This window comes from Lissotriton helveticus, chromosome 5_1 (assembly GCF_964261635.1).
Source record: "Lissotriton helveticus chromosome 5_1, aLisHel1.1, whole genome shotgun sequence".
Lineage (NCBI taxonomy): Eukaryota > Metazoa > Chordata > Amphibia > Caudata > Salamandridae > Lissotriton > Lissotriton helveticus.
The window spans coordinates 399,335,851-399,361,063 of NC_136065.1; positions in this window are offsets into that span (position 1 = coordinate 399,335,851).

Here is a 25,213-nt window from a genome sequence, read left to right on the forward strand (position 1 = left end):
CCTTGTAGACGGATGTACAATGTCTCGGCAGAAAGACAAATGAAGTGGAGCAATAAGTCTGCTGTGGCGCCTTGCCACTAAGCCGGTGAGGGCATGCCCCTAGAGAGGACTGCGGAGGCCCAAGTATGTCTGGGCTGAGCTGGACCGGACCGTAGCAAGGCCCTGTTGCAGTTCTCTGCGGTATGAGGAGAAGGATCATGCAGTGATATAGAATGTTGATGGGGTCTCCGCCCGCGGTGGCCACAGGATGCACTCCCCTGCACCCCCAGTTCACTGTGCAGGGTTCACCGACTTTACCTCAGACTGAGAGGTGGCGCCAACCCCTCAGATCACGGATTCGTTTCCATGAGTGTCAGATTGTTGGGCTATGGGACAAGTCTGAGTCCGCGGCCTCCAAGTCCTGGTGTGCCGTGAGGGAGGCTCCTAGATGAGCCGCCGTTTGATTGATGTCTGTGGCAAGGCAAAGAGCCTGAAGAGCTATGAGAACCTCTGAACCTGTGGGCTGCCAGACTTGATGATCTGGGCACCTCTCGCTGGGATTGACACCTCCTACGGGATTGGGTACGCCTCCGGTGCTGCTGCTTAGGAGACTGAGGCCGCGCGGCCTCGAGGCCGAAGGCACGGGAGACAGGTTTCACTGTGTTCCGAGGGGACGTTCTTCCATCAACCACGTCCAGGCAGCTTGGGGTGACTCAAAGAATTGTGTTTTTCCCTGAAAGATGATGTGGAGGCTGGCTGGGAACAGGAGCTGGTACTGGAGTCCGAGGGCCCTCAGTTACTTTTTACATAGATGAAGGAACGGCGCTGGCCTTGCACTTCCTGAGTGTAACCGGGAAATAACATGATGGTGTGGTTTAGGAACTTGAGGGGTCCCAGGGAGCCTGCCTCACATAGGATTGCATCCTGGCCCTTAAAGTAAAGTATTCTAGTTATGATGGGATGATGTGGGGCTCCAGGTGGCGGCTTGGGTGTCAAGGATCGATGGGCTCTCTCCACCGCAAACCACGCGGAATGTGCGTCCTTGGGCATCCAGGAGGAAAACCAGGATTCAATGAAGTTGGACACCTGTTCCGTCTCGATCCCTACGGGGAGCCCACCAGATGGAGGTTGTTGCGATGTGAGCAGTTTTCGGCACCCTCCACATGCCGATGGAGTTCCTTGGTGTGCAATTGCAGGTGGGCGACCTGATATTTTAATTCACGAATATCGTCTTCCGCCGTGGAGAGGCGAGATTCAGCTTCTGTGATACGAGCGGTGGCATTTCGTAGGTCCTGCCGAATAATGGACATGTCCACCGTGACCTCTCCAATCTTACTCTCCACCGAGGCCTGTGATGCACTGATTGCCTGTAGGATAGCGGCCACGTTTTTGCCTTCAAGAGGATTGCCGCCCTCACCCTGCCCCGCTGGCTCATGATCAGCTGTGGTAAATTGGTCCATCTTTGTTTGTGTGTGGGTGGCCCCGGGTATGGAGGACCGGTTCTTCCCCATGACGGACGGTGAGCAGCACTCTGGTGGGGGTTTAGGGTCTGAGTGGGGCCGGCGCAAGGGCCCCGGCGGATCGAGGCTGATTAGGTGCCTTAGCCGGTAGCGCGAAGTTGCATCCAGGTCTGAGGTCACAGCTCGAGGAGTACAGGCAGCTAGAGAACCTTAGCTGGAATTTCAATCCTTTGAGGATGCTTCTCAGGGCAGGCGCCAATGGTAGGTGTCAGTGCTGATTATGGAGGAGAGCCCACCTCATTGTGCCATGGTTAATGTGGTATCACCGAAGAATTCAGGTGGTCAGTGGCCAGCACGGCCTGGAAGGAGTGGCGCCAAAAGGAGAGGAGGGAAAAGTTGGGGAGTCCCCGCTCTGAGGTTCCCCCGCTGCTCGATGGCCGCAGCCGGTTCCATGTCTCTCTCAGATAGCCCATGCTGCACAGCATCGCTGCTTTAGCTGGGATCAGCAGGAGCGCTGCAGGATCCGACAAGGGGGGGTGGTGGAGGGGGCACTCACCCTGGGCTGCTCGATGTTTGATGGGTGCAGCTGGTTCCAACCTCCCCAGCAAGTGGCCCGTGGAAGTGGAAAGCGCTGCGCGGGGCAACTCCTCCAGACTAGGAGCGAGGGCCCGGGTGACCAAAGCCTCTGGAACTCGGGTAGGGCGTTGCAAGGTCAGGAGAGGAGATATGGTGGAGGGGGTTCACACCCAGGACCCCACGCTGCTCGATACAGCAGCCGGTTCCATCCTCCCAGCTGGCGTCACTCACGCCCGGTCCTGGCCCTCCCGTTGCTGCCTCCAAACTCACCGGGTGTTTCCTGGAGCCACCGAATGTTCATAGGCTTCTGGGCGGTAGATGGGGTGCCTCAGGTCACTCGTCCCACTTGAGCCAGGCGAGCCAGTGACAGGGGAGGCTGGCAGCTCCACGGGTGACTTCCCGCTCTTTCTCCCTCCCCACCGCCCGATGTGGCGGCCTGAGAGCGCAGTGTCCCTCGGCCCAGCCCGCAACCTGGTTCCACCACACCAGGCCGCCCCTGGTCACAGGAGCACGGCTGGCACTGCGCACTGGCCCTCGTCCCGCAGTTCGCAAGGGCCCCCTCGGAGTACTTGTCTCCGGGTGAAGAGCAGGAGAGGACGATTCTGTGCGGGTCTCACTGGTGAGCGGCCCTAGTCCCAGCCAGAAGAGGGGGCCTCCACATGCAGTGAGTGTATGCCTGGTCCGTCAGGCCGCAGGGGAAGAGGAGGCCACCGGGCCGCCCCACACAGCTGTCACTGTGTGTTGCCCCTGGCCCCCGCTCCAGTTGGAGACCTCCGGCGGCTCAGCTCCAGACCTCACACCCCTGGTTCCTAGGCACACCTGCAGATTTTGGTCCCGGGGTAACGTGCTGCCATCTTGGGGAGCGGGAGTGCCGTGTTGGCCCTGCTGGCACCGAAATAGGAGGTTTGAAAGTGAGGTGCAGCTGTGGCTGAGTATCTGAAGTCACAGCAAGATGTTGGTGGCAGAAATTGAGGAAGGATGCCTGTCGATAGTGGTGGATCATAGTGCAGATGGCAGAGGCGTCTGGTGCACTCTTAGAGTGCGACTGCCATTTTGACACACCAAGCCACGCCCCCTTCTGTTTCTTTTTAATTACTAATCGTGTTTGCAGAGTGGTGTAGAAAGGGGTCAAGGCCTCCGACCCTCTCTCAGGAATCTGGTTGTGATGGGCTTACAAGAGGTAGCAGGAGGGCTTCTTGGCCCTTAAATTCCCATACACTGCAGGCATTCAGGAAGAGCTTCAAGACCTGGCTCTTCGGATGAATCAGAGCTGCCCAAATTACCACCTCGCCCCAGCACCTTGAGACTTTCACGGGTCTGTAGTGCACTTTGCAAATCCCTGACTGAATAATTGAAAGTCCCTGAGGACTGAGGTGGACTTTATCCCCCACCCATAGTCCACCACAAGTGCAGCACATTTAATGAGTGGTGGAGAAAGGGGGTGTGGCTTCCAAAGACCTCTTAGCAAGCCTGCTGTGTGGGATACTGGAGGTAACAGCAGGGGTAGTTGGCCCTCATGCCCTCTTTCTCCACCGCTCTGCAATCGCACCTCTTGGCACACTACTAGTTGGTGGATTAGGTCTTCTTGGCTCTTGAGGGTCCTTGGGGGCCAACTACCCCTCCTGCCACCTCCAACAATACCCACACAGCTGGATTGCTGAGAGGTCCTCAGAGGCCACACTCCCTTTCTCCACCACTCTGCAAACGCGCCTCCTGGAGCACTGCTGCTTGGGAAGAAGTCTACTTTAGCCCTGAAGCCCTCAGGAGGCAAGGGGACATCATCCCCCCACCAGCAGTGCACTGAGAGGTGCATTTGCAGAGTGGTGGAGAAATGAGCGTGGCCTCTGACCAACTCTCAGCAATCCCACTGTGTGGGGCTTACTGGAGGTAACAGGAGGGCATCTTGACCCCTAATGACCCTCAACAGCCAAGGGGACTTCATCCCCAACCAGAAGCGTGCCAGGAGGCGCATTTGCAGAGTAGTGGAGAAAGAGGGCGGGGCCTCCCGTGAGTTATGTTGTTTTTTAATTGATTGTTTCTTTTTTTAGGGCTGCGTGGCCTGCCTTCCGTTGGCCATTTTGGGCCCTGAGGACCTGATCCCCCGGGGCCTGATCCTTTATTAAATTATTTTAATTAAAAAAAACAAGAGGGGGCTGCGCACCCCCCCAGGACGATTCCGGCCCTGGGGACCCCATCTCCCGGGGCCCGGCCTTTATTTTTTTTATTTTGGGGGGGTTTTTGCTGAAAAGTGGCATAATATCAATGCGAGAAGAAATGTGTAGCATGGGGTCACCACTTCATTTGCTTCCTGAAACCAGATACATCAGGAAGGATGATATCACGTAAGCTTTCGTATTTGAAAGACTAAACCAAGACCACAATCTGCTCGATGAACAGAAAACAATAGTTTAAAGTCAAACATCTGTCCCACGAGGAGTTTTTAGAGTGCTCTATGATGGTGTGTCACTGATTAAATTTATTAAAGTGTGCTCTCCTATTTTGAACCAGTTGCAGCTATTACAAAATAACAGAGATTGAGCGCAGATATTGAGTTTTCTCAGTGGCCTGACACAAAATGACAGGGCCTCACGGTAGAATGAGATAAGGTGGCCTCGAGTTTCCCATATCTTAAATATATTCATTGGCATTCAACAGAATATGGGACCTCCGCAAGGGTTGGGGGCCCCCCTGCACTGCAGGGGCTGTGGGGGCCTACATTTTGCCCCTGGGAATTCTTGTACGCAGTTGTAGAGCCAAGCATGGCCTTGTAGAAGCATAGTCTCACAATTTAGCAAAGGTATCATCTTCAAAAGCCAACATGCTGAAAGCCAGATATCATATTGGTCTTAACATAGAGGAAGTAAAAATAATGTAACTTAAAGCCAATATTTTTCACTTTTTAGCCAGGCAATTGATAGGTGCTAAGATTGTCTGATATTAGAAAGTGAATTGTTTTTTGGGCTATTGGATCAAGCATGTTCATCCTGGTCAAAGATCTTTTCTTTTGACTGACTACCTTTAAAGGAAGTCGAAATCCTCAAGTGAGGCAAGGCTGTACCTGCCAAAGTCCAGATAGCCCCTAGATAAGGTATCATTGAAGCCATTCGTTTTGTAAAACTTTCTTAGCAGCTGAAGTCCTCATGTCAGACAGATATTTTTCGAGCTTTTGTCTGGTCAAGACTTTCACCTTTGGACTTAGTCTCTTTTTTATGGCATTCAAAATCCTCCAGCAAGGCAATCCTGAAGCTGTCTCTGACAAAGTCACATCGAAATCAGACACCTTTGCCGCAAGGACCTGCTAACACTCCTGAGATCTTGGAAGTCCCACCCACCGATTCAGAGTTTGTTGGAGTGCAGCTGGATACAGCCAGTGGTTCCAGACCATCAGAGACAATAGGATGTATGACATTACAACGCATGCTTTTACCACGCATGCCTTTAAAACGCTGTATTTACAACGAATACCTTTACAACGCATAGTGCTTTGGGGCGCTGGATAGTGAATAGTTTAATTTACTATTCCAACTCCAGTCCCCGTGGATAGTAGGGAAGGTGTTGGATAGTAAATAAAATCTATTCCCTATCCTAGAGCGCCCCCCCAGGGCAATGCGTTGTAATGGTTTGCGTTGGAAAAGTTGCGTCGTAAAGGCACTGCGTGGTAAAAGTTGCGTTGTAAAGGATGTTTCCCGGGGTAATACTTAGGTATCAGGACATACTCCAGCAGAGGCCACCAGCAGGGTCCATTCCAGGTGCAGTTGCAACTGGTCGACTAGTCTTTGCAGGAACTGGCCTCCTGTAGTTTGTAATGATACTGTAGCCACAAAGGAGGTCAGCCAACTGACCCTTAGAGTCCACTTCTTTATCCAAGGTACAAGAAGGAGCAGGTCCAGCCATTTAGGTCTCCTCACAGGTCTCAAACAGCAAGTGCAGCCCTTCTGTTCTTCCGCAGGTTCAAAAAGTGTTCTGAGGAGCTGATGGTGACGTCTAATTTTGTAGAGTTCAGTAGCCAATGAGTAGGGGTGAGTAACAACACCTTCTAATCAATGCATAAATGTTCTATGGGGCAATGCTACACATTTTCACAGCACATCGTGTTTCCTTTACTTCAAATTACCCGAGTGCACAATTCTGAGGCAGATCTAAAATGTCAGACCCCTTACACAAGAGTCTATCAATGGGTGTGTTAAGGGGAACTGAACTGTTGCATCCTCATAAGCTACACAAAAATGATTCTAGGACGACATCTCCCTCCTTCTGGGATAGTGCCAGGTTGATTGCAGTGTGTCCTGGGATCAAACAGTTTTGCGTTCCTAGGCTTCCCTTTACTCTAAACTGTAAACGAGCAGGCCTCACCCTTGCCCCTTCAAAGTAAATTAAAGGGCTAAACACCCTGATCTGCTCTTCCTGGGCTGACAGGTGGCACATACCTCACCCCCAGCCCATTGTGCCCAACAGGCCAGGCCACTGTCCTATCTGGGATCCGTTTTCAAACCTCATTTGGGTCAAGCAGGGACTTCCAGAAGCTTCAGGCAAGGAAAAGTTAACTTTCTAGAAATTAATTTTTCTTAAGATTTATTCAAAATCTAACATCACCCTTGGGTTGGATTTTTAATAAATATTAAAATAGATTGAACAATTTCTCTTGTTTTTTCCACACTCAGCATAGCTAAATTAATAGACCAATCAGCAGAGCTTTTCTCCGCGAAAATAGGCTTTGGGAGCTTCTCACTGCAGGGTAGGAGTCTCCAGGAGGTCAATTGTGAACTACCAATAGCTCCTACAAAGGGACACTGGAATTAAATGACAAGTGCACCAGATTATGCGGCAGGGTTCACTAAATTAAGCAGCAAGAAAAGCCAAACTAAGCAGCACAATGCGTCACATTTTTTCATAGAATTACTTCATTAATTTCTCAATTTTAACATGGTAATACTGTCTGCGCAAAGATTGTCACCTCATTAGTACCGCTTTAACAACCAAAAATAGAATAAGCAACTGAAAGATGACCAGTTAACCTATGCGAAGGGTCGGTCAGGGCGCAAACATGTTACCATGCTTTTAGTAACACTTGATCAATCTGCGCTAGAAACAAAAATATTTGACTTGTTAAAATCTGCAGCTTTTGCTGCAGATGATGGATTATGTGGCACCAATCACATGATGGATTATGTGGCAAATATGGCAACACCATAATTATGCAGACGCGGTCGGTAGGGGAGTACCTGCTGGGGCGGTGATGTGGGGAGGGGAGGGGCAGGGTGGGGGTTAGTAATGGGTGGATAATGGAGATTTGCAGGTAAGTAAACATTTAAATAAATCAAACAAATTTTGTTGCGCGCACTGCATCCCCAAATGCAATGCAGTGCGCGCCTAGTAATATGGATTACATGTGAATCCCTTTGTTTTATATAATATTTCCATACACAGATTTACACATGTATGATTCATTGTCTTTGTATGTGTTTGTGAGTGAAGTACTCCAACGCCCTACACTGGTAAAAGAAACAAATTAAATACATTCAGGAGAGGGGCTACGGGGAGATTTGCACGCACCTAAAAAGTTACCAAACAAAGTTGAAAACAGTGGAAGATGGAACGTTCTATTTTAAACAAAAAGTGTGCATTTATTGTACAGACATCGGGTAACGTTAAGCAACGCATTCTAAGAGGGGATGATGATGGATGCAGCCTCTCTTTTGGCAATGTTTGAAATGTTATGAAATATATGCTATTGCAATGGCACCAAACATGCTCTGCATTACACAAGCTCTCCTCAAAGTTACCTGTAACCTGTTCTAACCCCTCATGATGCAAAGAGAAAGTGCAAGGCTATTGAAGAAGATTAGAAGAGGGATTAAGAAGGCATGAAGGCAAATGGGAAATTACTTTTACAAATGCAAAAGCAAGAAAGGAGAGAGACTGCGATCCACACTTCTCGCAGGAGAGGGCTACTTGCAAAGAGAAGCTGGCATTCCACACACAAACAAAGAATTTCATGTTTGCTTTAAATGGGGTCACCATCATCTTTGTACACTGTCAGTATGTTCATTTTTTAATTTCTGAATGCCTGGCATCTTATGCCGAGCACACCGCTACCTGCTATCAGGCCGCTGCCTTGCCACTATTGATTGGTATTCACAGGCTACTTATTAGCTCTGACCCCAGCAGGCCCTGCCAGATAGGGCCTGCAGCTTTCTAACAGTGAGCCGAAATACTAATGCACATATTAGCACCTCGTGCTCAGCCATTAGGCATTCTAGGATGGATACAGTGCTGCTTTAAACATCAAGTACTCGCACTTCTTACAGCGTCCCCCACTCCTTTAGCATGCAACACCTGCTGAAGTGCAGTACGAGCAGCGCGTCTTAAAATGGCCGGTAGTGGTGTAGATCAAAAAGAGAGGTATGGCGAGGTAACCCTGGGCTGGGGAAGGGCCTGCCGCACAATTTGTCACTATTTTCCCATTTATAAATATAGACAAATTAATAATAGTTTCCCGTCTGTATTTATAAATAAATATCCATTAAAACGGAAAACCGGGAGCATTATTCATAATTAAAAGGAAGATTTTTCCATGTCAAAAGGGTTATTTTGACAGGACAGTTTGTAGATTTAAACTGCAACATGGAGGCTAAAGGCAGGTTTTCATTGTCACACTATTGTTGCACAATAAGTACTGCAATCCATAGGTGACACTTAAGAACAATTGTTACTTACCTGTAAACAGGTGGTTCTCCAGTATTGGTGTCTTTCATAGATTCACATGCTTGAATATTCCCCGTCGTCGAAGTGGGAGTCCCACGGTAAATAAAATAGCAATAATGCTAAATATATATAAATATATATAAAACATAATAAAAGAAAAGAAAGGAAATACACTGAAATCCTCTAAGAAGAAAAAAAACGATTCCACATAGGAATGCAAGGCAAAGAGAAAAACTATCTGTAACACCTTAGTGTCATTATGTTAGTCCAAACTGCAGTCAATCAGGCGCCAGCACCCTCCAGAACCTTCTCCTCAGAAGCTCAAGCCCTCAGATTTTCGTAGCACAGAGTAACCAAGAGTGTATGAGGAGAAAAGAGCCTCTGAGGGGAGGAGGGTGGGTCGCATGTGAATCTATGAAAGACACCAATACTGGAGAACCACCTGTTTACAGGTAAGTAACAATTGTTCTTCTCCAGTATTAGGGGTGTCTTTCATAGATTCACATGCTTGAATAGAATAGAAAGCAGTAACCTCCTAGAACTGAGATTGCTAGGCATATGAAGAAGAATTCAAGACAGTACTAATAATAATAATACAGTCAAATAACACATCATAGCAATCACAGGAAACATAAAGGAGGAGGGAACCGAGGCTCACCTTACTGAAAAAGATGGCGAAGCACTGCCTGTCCCACTGCGGTATCCGCTTCATTGATGGCATCCAAACAGTAATGTCTGGTGAAAGTGCGCCTGCTGGACCATGTCGCTGCACGGCAGATCTGATGAAGTGGCACACCAGCAAACAAGGCGGTGGATGAAGACATCGCCCTCGTAGAATGAGCCCTCACTGAAGACTGCAATGGTTTGCCCGCTTGTTGGTGGCAGAAGGCAATGGCTGAGGAAAGCCACCGGGCAATAGTCGGCTTGGAAACTGGATGTCCCCTGCGCAGTCGTCCGTAGGCAATGAACAGTTGGTCGGACTTGCGGAAGGGGGCAGTCCTGGCAATGTAAAATTTAAGAAATCGTTTGATGTCCAGAGAATGTAAGCGCTGCTCTGCCGGAGATTTTGGGTCAGGAAAGAAAGTCTTGAGGAACACAGGCTCATTCAAATGAAAATCCGTAGGTACTTTAGGTAGGAAAGAGGGGTTGGTACGAAGTGCCACTCCGTTAGGTTTGAACTGTAGATAAGGCGGTTTGACAGTAAAGGCGTGAAGGTCGCTCACGCGACGAGATGAGGTCAAAGCCAGAAGAAGTGCAACCTTCCAGGTGATGAATTTAATATCCACTTTATGGATAGGCTCAAATGGCGACTTCATAAGTTGAGATAGTACCACATTGAGGTGCCAAGCTGGAGGAGGGCGATGCACAGGTGGGAACTTGCGGAAGAGCCCTTTGAAGAATTGGCGTATAATTCGTGATGGACAGAGGGATGAAGAGCCATCATGCCGGAAACGAGATATTGCAGATAAGAAAACTCTCAGTGTAGCATGAGAGAGTCCTGACTGAGCGAGGCTCAAAAAGAATGGGAGAAGCTGCTCAGGAGTGGAATGGATGGGATGGATATTGGCTGTAGCGCACCAATGACAGAAACGCTTCCATTTAAATTTGTAAGTCTTGATGGTGGACGGAGCTCTGGCATGAGCTAGGATGTCTCTGCACTCCTGGAATATGTTCAAGCCAGCGAACTCAAGGTGCTCAGGTTCCATGCCCACAATTGTAGCGTTGAGGGATCCGGATGACACACTAAGCCCCTGTCCATAGTTAGAAGGTCTGGACGAGGACGTAGAGGAATGGGCTCGCACTGGGACATTAGGAGCAGTTCCGAAAACCATGCCTGTCTGGGCCAACGAGGTGCGATCAACAGGATGTGGCAGGGCTGCCTCCGCATCTTCCACAGTACCCGCGGTATTAATGGGAGCGGCGGAAAAGCGTAAGCGAATAGATCGCACCAGTTGATCAAAAGGGCATTCCCGCAGGACCCTGGGTGGGGATGCCAACTTGCATAAGACGGGCATTTCCGATTCTCCGGTGTTGCAAAGAGATCCAGATCTGAGTGACCCCATTGGCGGAACACAAGATCCAGAGTCGGTTGGTGCAGTTCCCATTCATGTGTTGAGGAAGTGAACCTGCTCAAAGAGTCCGCCAGGAGGTTAGACATGCCCGGAAGGTGGACAGCTGCCAAGGTGATGTGATGGCGAAGAGCCCAATCCCAGATCGACTGGGCCAAGCGGGATAGAAGTGGAGACCTGGTCCCTCCCTGCTTGTTCACGTAGTGCATACTGGTTGTCTGTTTGGATTAGCACTGACTCCCCGTGAACAACTGGGAGGAAGGACTTGAGCGCTAGAAAGATCGCCATCAATTCTAGCCTGTTGATATGCCACGTGCGCTGCGTCGGCGACCACTTGCCCTTGATGGAGAGGCCCTGGAGATGAGCGCCCCACCCCTCCAAGGAGGCGTCCGTCGTCAGCGTAAGGTCTGGAGCATGATCGAGGAAGGACACACCCATTTCCAGATTTGCGGGCCGCGCCCACCAAAACAGGCTCTTTTTCATGCGGGAGGTGAGGGCAACTAGGTCGTTGAAGGACCCGGAGACCTGACGCCACTGTAAGTCCAGTTCTTCCTGAATAGGACGGGTGCGTAACCTGCAATTTGGGATCAGTGCGATACAAGATGAAGCCATTCCCAAGAATGATTTTAACGTCCAAACAGAAACGGACTGTTTTCTGCGAATGAGGGAGACCAGACGAAGGATCTTCTGACGTCGCTCGTTCGAGACGAACGCTTTTGAGAGCTGTGTGTCTAGGATTGCTCCCAGGAATTATCTGGTCTGCAGAGGTGCAAACTGTGATTTCTCGACGTTGATGGTCAACCCCAGAGACCGAAACACTTGCTGGCAAAGGTGCGCATCCCGACCCAGCTGATGGTGACATTGAGACTTGAGAAGGCAATCGTCTAAATAGGGAAAGATCTGAACTCCTTGTAGACGCAGGTGAGCCACCACTGGGGCCAGTACCTTCGTGAACACACGAGGAGCTGAACGCAGTCCGAAGGGTAGAACTCTGAACTGAAAATGCATAGGTCCCACTTTGAAACGCAGGTACTGGCGGTGTTGTTGGATTATTGGAACATGAAAGTATGCGTCTTGAAGATCTATGGTGGTCATAAAATCTTTGCTGAATAGAAGACGCAGGACTTCCAGTAGCGTCAGCATACGGAATGATTGAGACTTCAGGAACTGGTTGAGAGCCCTCAAATCCAGAATGGGTCGCCAATCTCCGTTCTTATTGAGTATGAGGAAGAATCGAGAGTAAAAAGCTTTCCCTCTTAGATGTTCTGGGACCACTTCGACTGCACCTTTCAACACAAGAAGATGGACCTGATGGTAAAGCTCCTCGAGATGTGGAGGAGGTGGGCCACGAGGTGGAGTGCAAGGAGGAATCTTCGTAAACTCCAGAGTATGACCCCGTTTGACAATGTCCAAAACCCAGCGGTCTGAGGTGATCGAGGACCACTGGGAATAAAACAGAGAGATTCGTCCTCCAACACTTTGAGAGTGGTAAAAGTCATTGGCGTTTCTGATTTGCGCCACGATAGGACGACTTTCCTCTGTATGATTTGGAGGGTTGCTGACGAGACTGCTGATTGGGCGTGTAACGTTGGCCGCTCTGATTGTAGGAGTGGTATTGTTGCCCTCCTCGAAAGTTGGAAGAAGTGCCGCGTCCGCGCGCACCTCGAAAGGACTGTTTCCGAAATTGCAGCGTGCCCAAGGACTTCGCCGTATCGGTGTCCTTCTTGATGGACTCAAGGGCATCATCGATATGGGATCCGAATAGCGATTCCCCATCATATGGCATATCCAGTATTTTGGCTTGGACTTCCTGCCGGAAGGAGGTGGACGTCAGCCAGCCTTGACGACGGAGTGCAGCCGCACTGGCCAGGAGGCGGAAACCTGTGTTGGCAATATCGACTGCACAGTCGATTATTTCTTCCGATACCCTTTGACCATCGCGGAGAATCTGTTGTGCGTCAGCCTTGGAAGCATGAGGTATTAATGCCATGAAATCTGCAATGTCTGACCACATCTGCCGGTCGTAAAGGCCTAAAATGGCTAAGGCATTAGCTGCCCGGACAGATGTTGAAGCCATCGTGGAGAACTTGCGGCCGATAGCATCTAAGCATCGACCCTCTCTATCCGGAGGGGCTGTGATTTGGGAGGCTGGATTGCGTGCTCTACGCTGTGCGGCCTGAGTCACGACAGAGTCCGGCTTAAGATGAGAAATCAGGCAAGCTGGAGAACCAGTTGGGGCCTTGTACTTCTTCTCAAGGCGCGGAATCTGAGCAGGTAAGGAGTTTGGAGCATTCATTAGTTTAACGCCCTCTTTCCAAACGAAATCAATAATAGGAATTGTGTGCACCTGCTTATAAGGTTTATCTTTAAAGTCATAAAGAAAACAATCCTCCCCGCGTTGTGATAGTGGGAGTTTGAATCGTTGAGCCGCTCTATCCATTAGAAGATGGAAACTGGCCATATCAACTGGTGGTGACTCACTCGAGGTACCCGGTTGAGGAGAGGGCGTCTGCGCCCGATAATCATCCCATTTGGCCATATCCTGGTCGCCTGCCTCATCATCCGTGTTGTCTGGGACTTCACCATCCTCCCGTTATGCGACCGCCTCATCATCCGCATCCTGCGGGTATATAGTGGTATGGATGCTAATTGATCTATGAACCTGAGACGAAGTCGTAGTTGGAACGATAGACGGCAATGAAGGTGGAGGTAGCGCCACAGGAGCGGGAGATTGCGCAGGAGTAGACTGCGGTGTTGCAAGAAAACGCCGGTTGTAATCGTCCAGCATATGTTGGAGATTAGAAATTAAGGACAAAGGAATGGTGGCCCCAGGAGCTTGAGTGAACTGCTCCTCTTGTTGAAAGTGTGGGTCACCACCATCGTCAGAGTCTGTGTCCTGACATTTAATTATTAAATCAGAGGGACTATGTGCTTCCCCAAACATGTCCTCTTCATGCTCCGAGTCTGTGTCATGCTCAGATGTAGTTGCGAACATCAGAGAAGGTGGTTGAGGCTCTGGATCCGACATCTGTTGGCAGGGTACTGTAGTGCGAGGATGTGAAGATTTAGAGGTCTTCAATGGCACTAACAGCACAGAAGCATACGAAATCGGTGCCGCCGCCGACGGAGCCGTCGCCGTTAGCATCGACGAGGCTGATTTTGCTGTCGTCAACGGTAATTTTGATGAAATCTTCATCGACGGATCGGTCGTCGACGGGGTCGTCGACGGTGTCACTGTCGACGGGCGATCCATTGTAGATGAAGACGTCGATGAGGTCGTCGTCGACGGGGTCGTCGTCGATGCTGGTACTGACTCCGTAGACGGAGTTTTCGTCGACGGGCCTGTCTTCGTCGACGGGCCTGTCTTCGTCGACGAGATCTTCTTCGTCGACGAGAGCTTGGTCGACGGTGTCTTCGCCGACGAGGTTTTCGTCGACGACGACAATGTCTTCGGGTCTTTCGTCGACGAGGATTCTCTCTTCTTCGTCGACGAGATGGGAATCGTCGACGGGACAGGTTAAGACGGTAACGAAACTATCGCGACGTGAAGGCTGTCGACGAAACCGTCGTCGACGGTGAGAAAGCTGATGTGGTAGTCAGCGTCGTCGTAGAAGATGCAGGCAATGCTGTTCTCGTCGTCGGAGCGCTCGCCGACGCTCCCGTCGTCGGCGGAACTTTAAGAGGTGTGAAAACACCTCGAGAGGCAGCCAAAGACGCCTGAGAGCCAGGTCTCGTGGGCGTAGAGGTGGTAGGAGTGGCAGAAGACACCACAGGAGCCACAGACAAGGCTAATTTAGGCTTCTTGAGGAAAGGAGAAGGAACCTCCCGAACACTACCACGCTTTGAGGCTGCTGAAGAGAAGCCAGAATGTAAACTTTCTGCGTCGGACAGTACAGAGTCCTTGTCCTTAAGACGTTGAAGCCAAAGGAGAAGACGGCCTTCCCTGTCCTTAAGAGTTTTGGTAGAAAAGGTTCTACAAAACTTGCAGCTGCCAGCCTCATGATCCGGGTATAAACAATAAATACACTTCTGGTGGGGGTCCTTTTCAAAAAGGCGCAGCTTCCCACAAGAAGAGCAGGGTCTGAACAAAGACTTCTTACTTGACATTTTGCAGAAATAGCTGGAACTAGAAGAACAGAGATGAAAACTGAGCAGAGCTCAGGGAGACTCCCTTCACACGACGTGCGGTAGAAAATCTGAGGGCTTGAGCTTCTGAGGAGAAGGTTCTGGAGGGTGCTGGCGCCAGATTGGCTGCAGTTTGGACTAACATAATGACACTAAGGTGTTACAGATAGTTTTTCTCTTTGCCTTTGCATTCCTATGTGGAATCGTTTTTTTTTTCTTAGAGGATTTCAGTGTATTTCCTTTCTTTTCTTTTATTATGTTTTATATATATTTATATATATTTAGCATTATTGCTATTTTATTTACCGTGGGACTCCCACTTCGACGACGGGGAATATTCAAGCATGTGAATCTATGAAAGACACCAATACTGGAGAACCACTTGTTTACAGGTAAGTAACAATTGTTCTTAAGTGTCACCTATGGATTGCAGTACTTATTGTGCAACAATAGTGTGACAATGAAAACCTGCCTTTAGCCTCCATGTTGCAGTTTAAATCTACAAACTGTCCTGTCAAAATAACCCTTTTGACATGGAAAAATCTTCCTTTTAATTATGAATAATGCTTCCGGTTTTCCGTTTTAATGGATATTTATTTATAAATACAGACGGGAAACTATTATTAATTTGTCTATATTTATAGGGAGAGGTGTGGCGCCGCGGCCAGGGCGACTGACGCTAGAATCTGGGGACCACGGTTCGATCCCCGGCTCCGGCGGCAGGTTAGCCCAGCACCATGTGACTCTGGGCAATAGCTCGCTTAATCTTCCCGACGGCCCCCAGCGCCTAGAGACCCTTACGGGTGATTGTGCGCTTTACAAATGTGGACTTTTTTTATAAATGGGAAAATAGTGACAAATTGTGCGGCAGGCCCTTCCCCAGCCCAGGGTTACCTCGCCATACCTCTCTTTTTGATCTACACCACTACGGGCCATTTTAAGACGCGCTGCTCGTACTGCACTTCAGCAGGTGTTGCATGCTAAAGGAGTGGGGGACGCTGTAAGAAGTGCGAGTACTTGATGTTTAAAGCAGCACTGTATCCATCCTAGAATGCCTAATGGCTGAGCACGAGGTGCTAATATGTGCATTAGTATTTCGGCTCACTGTTAGAAAGCTGCAGGCCCTATCTGGCAGGGTCTGCTGGGGTCAGAGCTAATAAGTTTCTCTTTGCCTTGCATTCCTATGTGGAATCGTTTTTTTTTTCTTAGAGGATTTCAGTGTATTTCCTTTCTTTTCTTGTATTATGTTTTATATATATTTATATATATTTAGCATTATTGCTATTTTATTTACCGTGGGACTCCCACTTCGACTACGGGGAATATTCAAGCATGTGAATCTATGAAAGACACCCCTAATACTGGAGAATTTTCCATACCAATGCCATGGGTGTAGTTTCTACACCATAAACTATGGACTTACTGGAGGGTTATGTGTGCCAATCAGGTATCAACCAATTATTACATGTTTTAGAGGTCAGAGTACACACACTGGATATATAACAGCAGTAACCCAGTTTGCACTGTCTAAAAAATAGCAATTCAGCTAAGGAATTCATTGAAATGGAGAAGAACTGTGGGATGTTCATGAAAAGGCTATTCAAGTTTGCTCAAGGCCACATCGGAAATTAGAGACTAAATTTATTCAAATGAGAATACAGGTCAAAGTCGACAAATTAGACAGAATTGGAATCATGCTGCCATTCATAAGGAGGGGAAAGGGTTGGACACCTGTATACGGTAATTAAAGTGAACAATGGGGTTTATGAGTGTAGCCAAGGGTATTATGGTGTTCAAGGTGGAGTGTGGTGAGTGAGGGGAGAAAGGACAAGGGTTGCCATGCAGTGGGAGAATTTAGGTAGATGATATCTGCTTTGTCAGATGTCAACATGATGACAGTATGATTGGTGTGCTAGAAGGAATGGAAGGAGAAGAAAGAAACAACTATGAGTGTGCTATCTGGAAAAATGCAGTATAAAAGCACAAACAAGGAAATGGGGCTGCCTAAACACCTAAGGATGAGTATTGATGCTTGAGGAACACTTACTATCAGGAGATAGAAGGAGGGCTAGAAGAGAGCCAATGATGGAGATGGGAGGGGCAAGAATGATGCTAAGTGAGTTGTGCCAGTGTTTCTTAGTGAGGATACGGTGGTTAGACGGGTGAGGTGGACAACTGCTCAGAGATAGGTACAGCCTAGTGCTTTCTGAGCCTAACATAGCCTCATGGTGACAGCTGGTATAGCCATTTACAAAGTTTGTATAATGTCACACTGTTTTGCTTACAAACACAATTCTTCACACAGTGTCATTACTATATGGAGTCTAGAGTTTGTCATTGTAGGATACTTGTCTGAACAATATATGTTCGATTAAACGTAGGTATGGATGAATGTATATATATATATGCTATTTCTATAGTGCAAACCTAGCCAAAAAAGACAGGGAAGAACTATACATTGTCAAAGACAAGCATAAAGTCATGGAGTAATGAGAGAGGAATCTGGGTAGTGGGCAGTTAATGCATTGTGTTTTGGTGTTCTTTGAAGAGGTGAGTCTTCAACTTCTTTATAAATAGGAGAATCACTGGGGCAGTCCTGATGGATATGTGGATGAAATTCTAGAACTTGGGTGCCTAGATGGAAAAGGCCTACTACCTTGTTTTGTTTCTTTTTTATACTTGTTAGTGTGAAGTCTAATGGTGACTTGGCTGCAGATGTGTCACAAACACCAGAGATAGTGAGCATCCCTGCAAGATAAGTGGGGGTACAAGTCCTGGTGGATATCCATGTCTGAATGATGTGTAAGCAGTGATTGAGGAATTTGATATAGGAAGCAGAGGAGACTAACAAGTAAAATTGTGTATCATTGGCACATTGATATATCTTGAAGCTGTTACCAATGAGTAGAACAACAAGCTGCTCTATGTAAAGGTTGGAGATGACAAGACAATATGGAACCCTCATGGGCTCCACAGGTGATAGGGATAATTTGTGACCTGGAGGAAGGGCTGGCCTTTAGCATGGGCAAGCTGGGGTCCCGGCACCACTTTTCTGAGGGGTGCACGGAGCTGTGTCCATTAAAGTTATTCCAAGAGCAGCGCTCACAAGGACAACCTTGTCATTGTCCCTGCCAGTTGATTTCTGACTGATTTGCCAGTTTAAAGTGGTTTTAGTCCTTCATTATCATATAGCGGGTAATGTTATAAACACCGCTTTAACCCCCTTCCTACCCTACCTTTATCCTCCGACCCCTGCTGGTATACATCAACAAAACCATCATCTGCGTGAGGCAGCTAAGCTATCAGTGAATTAGGTGAGCTGAGGGAGTTCCGGAATGTTTTTGTTCAGGGGCCAGCTCCTGGTCATCCAGGTACTGACCAGTGAACACAAAAGGGACCCCCTTCTGTCTCATTTAATTTGCTACCATCAGCAAGGGCACCAAATGTGCCTCCGCCCAAGCCCAGGGCACCATCTTAGCAAAGGCCACCTCTGCCTGGAGGTGACCATGTTAACAAACCTGTGTTGGTTGCAAGGGTAGGAGAAGAACTATTGAAGGACATTGCTGGTGAATCCCTTTCGAGACTTCAGGGTGCATGTGACGGTTGGATGGTCAACTGTGTCAAAGGCAGCTGAAGGGTTCAGTAATATCAAGAGGCAGTGTTCATCTTCTTCTGTGGTCAAGAGGGCATCATCTACGATATGTAAGGTAGAGCTCTCAGTGCTTCAGCCTGATCGGGCTTCAAATCTGAAGCCAGACTAGTGGTCATTAAGGAGATGGTTAGCATTGCAGTAGAACAAAGACTGATTTTTCAATGATCTTTCCAATGAAAGGTAGAGTAATGATGGGCCATATGTTGGTGTGGTCATCAAGATCTGGTGTAGGTTTCCTTAGGAGTGGGAGGATCTGGTCAGTCTTCAGAGTTTCTGAGAAGATGCCTTGAGTGAGGGTGGCATTAACCATGAAGATAAGTATAGGTAAGAGAGAATTCCCAGAGAGAGCTGTGATGAAGGAAGAAGCCTTTGTATATACCCACTTTAGTAACATTGGTGGAAACAAATTGACTTCTTCTACTCTTGTGTCCTCCATACACACTATTATACCCTGAATAAACTGCCTATCACTTGAACTGAACTTGAATGGAAAGGTTTGTATGTGAATGATGCCATGGTGGGAACAGAGGAACGGGTCCTGAGGGAAAATGTGTCAGATGGGGCATTGGAAGGGGTATGTGGTCGCAGTGACACACCAAGGGCAGAAACATATGAGAGGGGGCTAAGAGTGAGCAGGTCACATTACAGGACATGGAAGAAGGAGGACAAGAAAAGACAGAAGCACTGGGAGTAAGGAGAGTAAAGAACTCAAGATCAGGAAGTTACCCTATATGGGGGTGACAAAGCCTCTTGGCGCCCACTTAATGTAGGCAACAAAAGAAAAGATTTGGAAGGGGGAGCATGTAAAGATGTTGAAGTTACTACACAGGGAGCTTAGGGTGAAAGAAGGTTGTAAGGTGGTACAGTATGAATTATCAAAATGGCCTAAAGGAACGGCAACAATAGGGAACTAGACCACAGCGTTTTTGATTTTCGTAAGTGTATACTGCGAAACATACCCAGAAAGGTGTGTGTCATTATTCAAGTATATGGATGTGGTCAGAAAAGCTCACATTAATTTTGGGGTTATGCGTGGCTGCAATACAATGAAGAGTTCTGCATGTGTTTAGCATGGGACCCTAAGGAAAAATGGGGGGAAATCAACGATCTGTGGCAGCAAACAATAGGCCCGGCTAAGTTAGTTAAAAAACATATTTGTGGCAAGTGGCCTTCCATTATTGACTGGCCCTTTCAGCCTCATCCCACCTGAGGGGGGTTGGGACAGCCGCAAAAAATCAGGGGTGGACGCTTGTGACATGTTGGCATTTTAACAAAGGCTTCTGTATGACAGAGTACAGGAAATTCCGGCATGAGTGCTCGAAGTGTGCAGGTAGATACGCTCTTGTACACTGCCACAGTGTGGGGGGGAGTGGACAAGGGCAGCACCCAGGGCAGTGGAAGCAACAACAAGGGAATTCCAGTGCACAGCAGGGCAATCAGGCTGCAAGTTTGCGGGGAGGACGGGGTACACATGGAAAAATGGACAATTGTTTTGCAGTGTTTGTGACATTGGGCCAACCAAAAATTCAATGGGAGGATGCCAAGTTGCTGAGTGATGGTTTTAAGGTTGCTTTCAGGCTGGGAAAGAGGAGCCAAGGACATGAAGGTGGATCAAGAATTTGAAATCAGCACAATTACTCAAATACATAGCGAGTGCGAAGCTACAACAAGAAGTGTAGGAGAGTAAAATGACATGCCCATTTGATGGCTGACCACTGTCGGACTTGATCATATCTCTCATTGGCATGGTCCCCAAAAAAGAGAACGGTCAATCTTGGCTCATCCCACACTTGTTATGTGTGGCCGGAATAAAATTCAGTCAATGATTTCATATCAGAGGCGGTCATACAGTCTTATATTATTTTGTGGACACGGATATTGCATTGGTGGAACAGGTGGGGAGGGGGGCCAAACGGGTAAAGTGCTGCATTAAGTCTGTTTTCCGTCTGTTGCCGGTATATCCAGAGGATTTTCAGTTGTTCGGCATCCAGTTTGATGGGAAATAGTACATAGAAGGAATGCGTTACTTACCTGTAACTGCAGTTATCCAGTATTGGTATCTTTCATAGATTCACATGCCTGAATCATTCCCCGTCGTCGAGATGGGAGTCCCCGGTACATAAAAAAAGTAATGTCTCATAGACATATATACATAGTAATAGGCCAAAGGCCTCTCATTAGTAACATATCCATGTCATTTTGTGAAACGGACCAAACTTTGGAGAAGAGCCAATCAGCTATCACCACCCTCTGGAACCTTCCTGGAAGGAGCTCTAGTCCCTCAGATTTTCATAAGCACAGTGCTAAGTAGTTGTATTACTGAGAGAACTAAAGTGAGCCCTTCCAGGGGAGATGGGTGGGTTTCATGTGAATCTATGAAAGATACCAATACTGGATAACTGCAGTTACAGGTAAGTAACGCATTCCTTACCCAGTATTAGGGTATATTTCATAGATTCACATGCCTGAATCAGAGTAGTAAGCAATGATAAGCACATTTCGAATGGTACAGTATGAAAATCACCAGATAATAACATATCAATGTGAAGTATAAAAGGTACCAAAATGCAATATCAGAGAGAAATGTGCGTGTATACAAGAGGACGGTGGGATGAAAAGAAAGAATCACCTCTAGTGAAACAGATGACGGAGCACTGCTTGTCCCACTGCTGCATCTTTCATGAGTTCTGTATTCCCATGTTGCTGCTCTACAGATGTCTGTAATGGGCACTCCAGCAAAGAGCGCCATGGAGGTCGAGATAGCCCTAGTGGAATGGGCTCGAACCCTGGAATGCAGGGGTTGCCCTGCTTGCTGGTGACAGAAGGTAATAGCTGCAGAGATCCACTGAGAAATACTCTGCTTAGTTAGTGGAAGACCTTTCCTAGGTCGACTGAAAGCCACGAAGAGTTGGTTGGTTTTGCGAAATGTCTTAGTTTTGTCAATGTAGAATTTAAGGCAGCGTTTGAGATTGAGGGAATGGAGAGTTCTCTCTGCTGCCGTTCGGGGATTTAGAAAGAAAGAGCGCAAGACTATGGGCTCATTGATCGTGAAAGTCCGATGGAACCTTAGGTACGAACTTAGGATTTGTCCTCAGGATCACTCTCTCGTGTTTGAATTGAAGGAAAGGGTCGTGGATTGAGAATGACTGAAGCTCACTCACTTGCCTCGCCGAGGTAAGAGCCAGTAGGAGTGCCGTTTTCCAGGAAAGATACTTAAGATCAGCTCTGTGAATCGGCTCAAAGGGGTGTTTCATAAGTTGAGCAAGAACTGTGTTAAGTTGCCAGGTAGGAGGTAAAGTCTTCACAGGAGGGAACGTTCTGAATAAAGCCTTAGGTAATTGTTTAATTAACCTGCTAGACCAAAGAGAAGGGCCTGCAGAGGACCTTCTGAAACGAGATACTGCTGCCAAGTGAACTTTAATTGAAGCGTGTTTAAGACCTGGGTTCTCCAGATGGAGAAGGTAAGGTAATATCTGCTCTGGAGAAGAAGAGAGAGGGTGTATCTTTTTTGACTTGCACCAGATGCAGAACCTCTTCCATTTCAGAGAATATGTTTTGTTGGTACTGTCAGCTCGATCTCGAGCCCGAGCTAGAACTGCCCTACAGTCCGGAGGGATGTCTAGGTCATGGAATTCTCTGAACTCAGGAGCCAAGCCGATAATTTGAGTGATGCTGGATCCGGATGTTGGACTTGCTGCTGGTTCATTGTGAGGAGAGAGGGAAATAGCCTCAACGGGATAGGCGGTTCCAGCGACAGGAGATGAAGCTCCGTGATCCAGTGCTGGCGCGGCCATGCTGGAGTTAACAAGATGAGAGTGTAATGTTCTGCCTTCAACTTCCTGAGAACCCTGGGAATCAGGGGAAATGGAGGAAAGGCATACGCAAAGACGTTGAACCATGCGATCGAAAAGGCATTCCCTCGAGACCCCTTTTTGCGTAGTGTTGGCATTTGGCGTTCTGTTTGGTTCTGAATAGGTTCAGGTGAGGAGTGACCCATTGGGAGAAAATGCGGTTGAGAGTCCACTGATCCAACTCCCACTCGTGGCACATTTTCCGTTGTCTGCTTAGTGAGTCTGCGAGGACATTGTCTGTTCCTGGGACGTACTCTGCACAAAGAGAAATGTTGTGAAGAATCAACCAGTTCCAGATTTTCTGCGGTTCGTGTGATAGTGGGGTATCAAGAACCCTCAGTCCATAGCACAAGCTTAATGGAAGACGATAATAGGAGTAGGATAAAGATAAACTGAAATAGAAAGAAGTGTAAGTGATTGTAACAAAGAACCCGCTTCGTTCTTAGGATACCCATCAAACAATTGTATGATCAATTCTATCAATGATAGAATTGACCATACAATTGATCAAACAATTGTATGATCAATTCTATCAATGATAGAATTGACCATACAATTGTTTGATGGGTATCCTAAGAACGAAGCGGGTTCTTTGTTACAATCACTTACCATTCTTTCTATTTCAGTTTATCTTTATCCTACTCCTATTATCGTCTTCCATTAAGCTTGTGCTATGGACTGAGGGTTCTTGATACCATTCTATCATAGACCCCTAGGTTTCTTGTGTTTAAAGTATTGAGCTGGGGGCTTAACCTAGGCTAGGTCTTTAAATTCCCCTATGACCCTCCCTCCCCTTTTTGTAGTAGTGTTCGTGTGATAGTGTCAGGGAACGGGTTCCACCCTGTTTGTTTAAAGAGTGCATTGTCGTGGTATTGTCTGTCCGCACAAGCACTGGAGAATTTTTGATCCGTGGGAGGAAAGACAGAAGAGCTAGGTAGACAGCTCGCAGCTCGAGGAGATTTATGTGAAGCTTCCTCTCGGAAGGGGTCCACCGTCCGCTTATCCGGAGCTCCTGGAGAAATGCTCCCCAACCTTCCAGGGACGCATCTGTTGTGATGATAAGCGGAGAAGCTGGAAGCAAGAAAGGCAAGCCTTGCGAAAGGTTTTGAGGGTGAGTCCACCACTGTAGAGCTTCGACCATGTGAGAGGTAATTCGGATGACATTGTCGAATGACCCTGTACACTGGATCCATTGAGTTGACAGCGCTTCTTGGAGAGGGCGCATGTGAAGGCGAAAGTGCGGAACCAACAGGATGCAGGAAGACATCATCCCGAGCAGAGATTTGAAGAGGCGCACTCTGAGAGACTTTTTGGATTTCATGCGATTTGCCAAAGAAATAAGTCAGTTTTGCTGCTCCCTTGAGGGAAAAGCTTTTTTCTGGGTTGTGTTGAGAACAGCGCCCAGGAAAGTTATACGCTGGGAAGGTCGGAGGATAGACTTGTCCAGATTGAGAGTAAGACCCAAGCGGTTGAAAAGCTGAAGACAGGCGTTAGAGGACGTGGTCACGCCTGCTAGAGAGGGTGCTTTGACGAGTCAGTCGTCTAGATACGGGAAGACTTAGTTGTGTTGCTGTCGGAGATATGCGGCCACTGGAGACAGGCATTCATAAAAATGCGTGGCGCTGATCTTAGGCCGAAAGGCAGGACCCGAAAGTGGTAGTGTCTGCCCGCCACAGCGAACCTCAGGAACTTCTTGTGATTTCGGTGGATTTGGACGTGAAAATAGGCGTCCTGAAGGTCTAACCCCTTCGCTGCGGGGGTTAATCCCCCGCTGGGCTGGGGGGGAGGGGGCACGCACAGCGCCCGCATGCTCATGAATAGCTGAGCTGTCATGAGGCATGGCGCTCCTGTGCTCATGATGAGCTCAGCTCGTCACAGGTGCATTACCTGCCGTGGAACGCTCAGCACAGCAGGGGAATTATCCCCGCATGCGAGAGTTCCACGGCTCATGACGAGCTGAGCTCATCATGAGCACCGGAGCGCCGTGGCTCATGACGAGCTCAGCTCATCATGAGCCTCAAAGAGGTTAAGGACACCATGTAGTCATTTGCGTTGATAAGTTGTAGCACCTCTTGAATAGAAACCATGTGAAACGACTGTTTCTTGAGATATTTGTTGAGACTTCTCAAGTCCAGTATAGGTCTCCATTTCTTCTCCTTTTTTTGCACCAGGAAAAAACGGGAGTAGAACCCCTTCCCCCGTTGGCCAGGAGGAACTTTTTCTATAGCTCCCTTCTGGAGCATCAGTGAAAGCTCCAAGAGTAGAATATGTAAGTTCTTGTGGAGCATAGGACGAGGAGGGGTTTGAGGAGGAATTTCTATGAACTCCCGCGAGTGTCCAAACTGAAAAAGTTGTAGGACCCAGCGATCTGTTGTTATCTTTTTCCAGTTGTGTAGGAAATGAGAAATTCTTCCTCCAATCTTGGAGGGTGGAAAGGAAGTGGAGGCCTGTGGCAGAGATAAGTCATTGTCGTCAAGCTGCGTCTTTTTGTCTACCTCCTTATCCTCGAAAGGAGGACTTAGAGTAAGACGACTGTTGTTGCTGTTGACGCTGCTGGTACTGTGGTCGATATTGTTGATTTGAAGAGTAGGAGGAACAGTAGTGCTGGTAGTCTGCTCTCGTAGAAGATTGTACCCTTCCTCTTGAGCCATGAAAAGGAGGGTTTTTTAATTGAAGGGTACCCAAAGCCCTAGTCGTATCAGTATCCTTTTTTATGCCCTGAACAGCGTCATCAATGTGTGTGCCGAAGAGAAGCTGGCCGTCATAGGGCATGTCAAGGACTTTAGTCTGTATCTC